The following is a 6,559-nucleotide window of genomic DNA, read 5'->3' as shown; positions in this document are numbered from 1 at the left end:
GTGTATATAACAGCTCAATAAGCGAGCTAAGTTAGGCAGTAAGATACTAAAGAGCCTAACCTTGAACCTTTGGTAACCACGAATTTAAAGCCTGCAATGGCAATAAGTACATATCTTTCAATAGTCTCCCTAAATGTTAATGGGTTGAATGCATCAATCAAAAGACACAGAGTAACAGAATGGATGAAAAAGCAAGACCCATCTATATGCTGCTTACAAGAAACTCACCTCAAACCCAAAGACATGTACAGACTAAAAGTCAAGGGATGGAAAAACATATTTCAAGCAAACAACACTGAGAAGAAAGCAGGGGTTGCAGTACTAATATCAGACAAAATAGACTTCAAAACAAAGAAAGTAACAAGAGATAAAGAAGGACACTACATAATGATAAAGGGCTCAGTCCAACAAGAGGATATAACCATTCTAAATATATATGCATACAACACAGGAGCACCAGCATATGTGAAACAAATACTAACAGAACTAAAGGGGGAAATAGACTGCAATGCATTCATTCTAGGAGACTCCAACACACCACTCACCCCAAAGGATAGATCCACTGGGCAGAAAATAAGGAAGGACACGGAAGCACTGAACAACACAGTAGAGCAGATGGACCTAATAGACATCTATAGAACTCTACATCCAAAAGCAGTGGGATATACATTCTTCTCAAGTGCACATGGAACATTCTCCAGAATAGACCACATACTAGGCCACAAAAAGAGCCTCAGAAAATTTCAAAAGATTGAAATCCTACCAGCCAACTTTTCAGACCACAAAGGCATAAAGCTACAAATAAACTGTACAAAGAAAGCAAAGAGGCTCACAAACACATGGAGGCTTAACAACATGCTCCTAAATAATCAATGGATCAATGACCAAATCAAAATGGAGATCCAGCAATATATGGAAACAGATGACAACAACAACACTAAGCCCCAACTTCTGTGGGACACAGCAAAAGCAGTCTTAAGAGGAAAGTATATAGCAATCCAAGCATATTTAAAAAAGGAAGAGCAATCCCAAATGAATGGTCTAATGTCACAATTATCGAAATTGGAAAAAGAAGAACAGATGAGGCCTGAGGTCAGCAGAAGGAGGGACATAATAAAGATCAGAGAAGAAATAAATAAAATTGAGAAGAATAAAACAATAGCAAAAATCAATGAAACCAAGAGCTGGTTCTTCGAGAAAATAAACAAAATAGATAAGCCTCTAGCCAGACTTATTAAGAAGAAAAGAGAGTCAACACAAATCAACAGTATCAGAAACGAGAAAGGAAAAATCACGATGGACCCCACAGAAATACAAAGAATTATTAGAGAATACTATGAAAACCTATATGCTAACAAGCTGGGAAACCTAGAAGAAATGGACAACTTCCTAGAAAAATACAACCTTCCAAGATTGACTCACAAAGAAACAGAAAATCTAAACAGACCAATTACCAGCAACAAAATTGAAGCGGTAATCAAAAAACTACCAAAGAACAAAACCCCCGGGCCAGATGGATTTACCGCGGAATTTTATCAGACATAAAGAGAAGACATGTTACCCATTCTCCTTAAAGTTTTCCAAAAAATAGAGGAGGAGGGGATACTCCCAAACTCATTCTATGAAGCCAACATCACCCTAATACCAAAACCAGGCAAAGACCCCACCAAAAAAGAAAACTAAAGACCAATATCCCTGATGAACGTAGATGCAAAAATACTCAACAAAATATTAGCAAACCGAATTCAAAAATATATCAAAAGGATCATACACCATGACCAAGTGGGATTCATCCCAGGGATGCAAGGATGGTACAACATTCGAAAGTCCATCAACATCATCCACCACATCAACAAAAAGAAAGACAAAAACCACATGATCATCTCCATAGATGCTGAAAAAGCATTTGACAAAGTTCAACATCCATTCATGATAAAAACTCTCAACAAAATGGGAATAGAGGGCAAGTACCTCAACATAATAAAGGCCATCTATGATAAACCCACAGCCAACATTATATTGAACAGTGAGAAGCTGAAAGCATTTCCTCTGAGATCAGGAACTAGACAGGGATGCCCACTCTCTCCACTGTTATTTAACATAGTACTGGAGGTCCTAGCAATGGCAATCAGACAAAACAAAGAAATACAAGGAATCCACATTGGTAAAGAAGAAGTTAAACTGTCACTATTTGCAGATGACATGATACTGTACATAAAAAACCCTAAAGACTCCACCCCAAAACTACTAGAACTGATATCAGAATACAGCAAAGTTGCAGGATACAAAATCCGCACACAGAAATCTGTGGCTTTCCTATATACTAACAATGAACCAACAGAAAGAGAAATCAGGAAAACAACTCCATTCACAATTGCATCAAAAAAAATAAAATACCTAGGAATAAACCTAACCAAAGAAGTGAAAGACTTATACTCTGAAAACTACAAGTCACTCTTAAGAGAAATTAAAGGGGACACTAACAGATGGAAACTCATCCCATGCTCATGGCTAGGAAGAATTAATATCGTCAAAATGGCCATCCAGCCCAAAGCAATATACAGATTTGATGCAATCCCTATGAAACTACCAGCAAAATTCTTCAATGAACTGGAACAAATAATTCAAAAATTCATATGGAAACACCAAAGACCCCGAATAGCCAAAGCAATCCTGAGAAAGAAGAATTAAGTAGGGGGAATCTCACTCCCCAACTTCAAGCTCTACTATAAAGCCATAGTAATCAAGACAATTTGGTACTGGCACAAGAGCAGAGCCACAGACCAATGGAACAGACTAGACAATCCAGACATTAACCCAGACATATATGGTCAATTAATATTTGATAAAGGAGCCATGGACATACAATGGAGAAATGACAGTCTCTTCAATAGATGGTGCTGGCAAAACTGGACAGCTACATGTAGGAGAATGAAACTGGACCATTGTCTAACCCCATACACAAAAGTAAACTCAAAATGGATCAAAGACCTGAATGTAAGTCATGAAACCATTAAACTCTTGGAAGAAAACATAGGCAAAAACCTCTTAGACATAAACATGACTGACCTCTTCTTGAGCATATCTCCCAGGGCAAGGAAAACAACAGCAAAAATGAGTAAGTGGGACTATATTAAGCTGAAAAGCTTCTGTACAGCAAAAGACACCATCAATAGAACAAAAAGGATCCCTAAGGTATGGGAGAATATATTTGAAAATGACATATCTGATAAAGGCTTGACGTCCAGAATATATAAAGAGCTCACATGCCTCAGCAAACAAAAAACAAATAACCCAATTAAAAAATGGGCAGAGGAAATGAACAGACAGTTCTCCAAAAAAGAAATACAGATGGCCGACACATGAAAAGATGCTCCACATCGCTAATTATCAGAGAAATGCAAATTAAAACTACAATGATGTATCACCTCACACCAGTAAGGATGGCTGCCATCCAAAAGACAAACAACAACAAATGTTGGCAAGGCTGTGGAGAAAGGGGAACCCTCCTACACTGCTGGTGGGAATGTAAACTTGTTCAACCATTGTGGAAAGCAGTATGGAGGTACATCAAAATGCTCAAAACAGACCTACCATTTGACCCAGGAATTGCACTCCTAGGAATTTACCCTAAGAATGCGGCAATCAAGTATGAGAAAGACCAATGCACCCCTATGTTTATCGCAGCACTATTTACAATAGCCAAGAATTGGAAGCAACCTAAATGTCCATCAATAGATGAATGGATAAAGAAGATGTGGTACATATACACAATGGAATACTACTCAGCCATAAGAAAAGGGAAAATCCAACCATTTGCAGCAACATGGATGGAGCTGGAGGGTATTATGCTCAGTGAAACAAGCCAAGCGGAGAAAGAGAAATACCAAATGATTTCACTTATCTGTGGAATATAAGAACAAAGGAAAAACTGAAGGAACAAAACAGCAGCAGAATCACAGAACTCAAGAATGGACTAACAGGTACCAAAGGGAAAGGGACTGGGGAGGATGGGTGGGTAGGGAGGGATAAGGGGGGGGGAGAAGTAGGGGGGTATTAAGACTAACATGCATGGGGGGTAGGAGAAAAGGGAGGGCTGTACAACACAGAGAAGGCAAGTAGTGATTCTACAACATTTTGCTATGCTGATGGACAGTGACTATAAAGGGGTTTATAGGGGGGACCTGGTATAGCGGAGAGCCTAGTAAACATAATATTCGTCATGTAAGTGTTGATTAGTGATACCAAAAACAAAAAAAAAAAAAAAAAAAGGGCAGTTCCTGTGTGGTAACCTCCAATGAGTTTTACACAAGGGTATAAAGGGCATATAAAAGTGTAGGCAAAGGGTCTGTTTGCGTTTATACAGAAGATCAAAGCCTAATTGGGCTACCCCAAAAATGAACTAAGATACGATATGAAAAAGAACTTCCAACATCAGCACTCTCTGGAAGACTCATGCCAGAAGATGATCATCAAAAAACCCCAACAAAGATCCACGCACTGCTACAGCTGTAGATGCACTCATCCCACCAGCTCCTGGACTCGCCATGGGAATGAAGGAGATATCTAAGCTGGCCTGTGCATACAGTAAAACAACAAATTTGACTGGATCTATACTGTTGGAACTCAACCAAGAATTAGGAGAAGTGCAAATTGTAGCACTCCAAAGTCTTACAACTACAGACTATTTACTGTTTAAAGAACATAAGGGATGTGAACAGTCCCCAGCAATGTGTTGTTTTAATTTGTCTGATTTCTCTCAGACTGTTCAAGCTCAGTGGGACAATATCCACCATATCATAGATAAGTTTTCACAAATGCCTAAGGTGCCTAACTGGTTTTCTTGGTTTCACTGGAGATGGCTGGTAATTACAGGTATGCTCTGGTTATGTAACTATACTCCTATTATGTTAATGTGGGTGCGCAATTTAATTAGTAGTTTAAAACCTATACATGCTGAAGTTACTCTACAAGAAGATATGTCAAGGAAATAATCTTCCCATGTTTCTTTCGCCTGCTACTTCTATAGCTTTTCTTCTTCCTTCCTAATTACAACCCTTAAATAGAATTCGTGCCTCATATCAAATTTACCGAGTATCATAATTCTTCCAAGTAGTAAAGATACCTCAAGACAAATGCTGGGCATAGAAGCCACAGGGCATAAATCTGCAAAGCAGTAAAAAGCTAACCATTTCAAACAATAAGGCTTCTCTCTCACTTACCAACTTTACATTTCCCTGTATGGCCCCGGAAGATGACTGGTTAGCCAGAGACGGGTAAGATTCCTCAAGGGAGGAACAATCTAAGACAGGCACAGTCGCAGGGGGGTCATCAGGTGAGAAATTGGGGATCAACAGAGGTGAGGCTTAGAACCTCACCCCCCCGTTCTGAGAGAAATCTTCTGCATACGTGGATGTTTTATTGCCCTTGTCTAGCTTGGATTAACACATAGTCTACAGGCACACACCTGATCATCTACATTTGCTCTCTTACAACACTAAATTCTGTTTTCTACCTTTATCTTGTATCTACCTACCACTTCAGCATTTTATTAAAAATAATAATAATAAAGAGAGAAATGTGGTATCCACATATAAATCAAGTATAAAAACCAAATGAGTATTCATATTTGAACTGACTGTTTATAGTTCATAATGCATGAGCAAAACCGAAAGCTTCTGTGATGACTGCCCTTGTACTGTTCACTATGTAACTTATTCATTATGTAAGAATTTGTTCTCCATGTAAGAACTTGTTTGTTATGCCTCAGAAGATTGGAGACTGACGAAAATTAGGCTTGGGGTGGATTAATGATTGTGCATTGAGCATTGACTCCCCTATACAGAATTTTATTGTCGTTAACAACCATTTGATCAATAAATATGAGAGATGCCCTCACAAAAAAAAAAAAAAAAAAGGACAGACTTCCAATGGTAAAATAAATAAGTAACCGGGATGTAATGTATAGCATAAGGAATATAGTCAAGATATTGTAACAGCTTGGTAGGGTGATAGCTGGAACCTAGAATTATGTATATAAATGTTTTATCACTGTGTTGTACACTTGAAACTAATGTAATGTAATACTGTGCGTCAACTACCCTTCAATAAAAAATAATTATCTAAAAAAAAAAAATTCTTTATCTATGATTTGTGTGTGTGTGGCATATCCATGTGACTCTTACAGTTTCCATCTCTCCAATGAATTTCTCTATCTGTTCACATATGTTGTCCACCTTTTCCACTAGATCCTTTAACATATTAGTTATAACTACTTTAAAATCACTGATAGTTCTAACATCTTGGTTGTTTCTGAGTCTGGTTCTGTTGTTTGTCTCTTGACAATGGCTTTTTTGACTGCTGTATTGTGGGTGTCTCATAATTTTTTTATTGAATGCCATATATTGTGTGTAGAGCAATGAGATTAATGGTATTTATGCTTGGAGATGGATACACTCTTCTTTGGTCAGGCCACTGGGGACAGGGTTTGAGCCAATTTACAGATTTCTTCAGCAGAGGCTAGAAATGTGCTCACACAGCTAGACCTGATCTTTTGAGC

This window comes from Manis pentadactyla, chromosome 2 (genome assembly GCF_030020395.1).
Source record: "Manis pentadactyla isolate mManPen7 chromosome 2, mManPen7.hap1, whole genome shotgun sequence".
Classification (NCBI taxonomy): Eukaryota; Metazoa; Chordata; class Mammalia; order Pholidota; family Manidae; genus Manis; species Manis pentadactyla.
The sequence above is the reverse complement of the archived record's forward strand: the minus strand, read 5'-3'. Positions refer to the sequence as shown.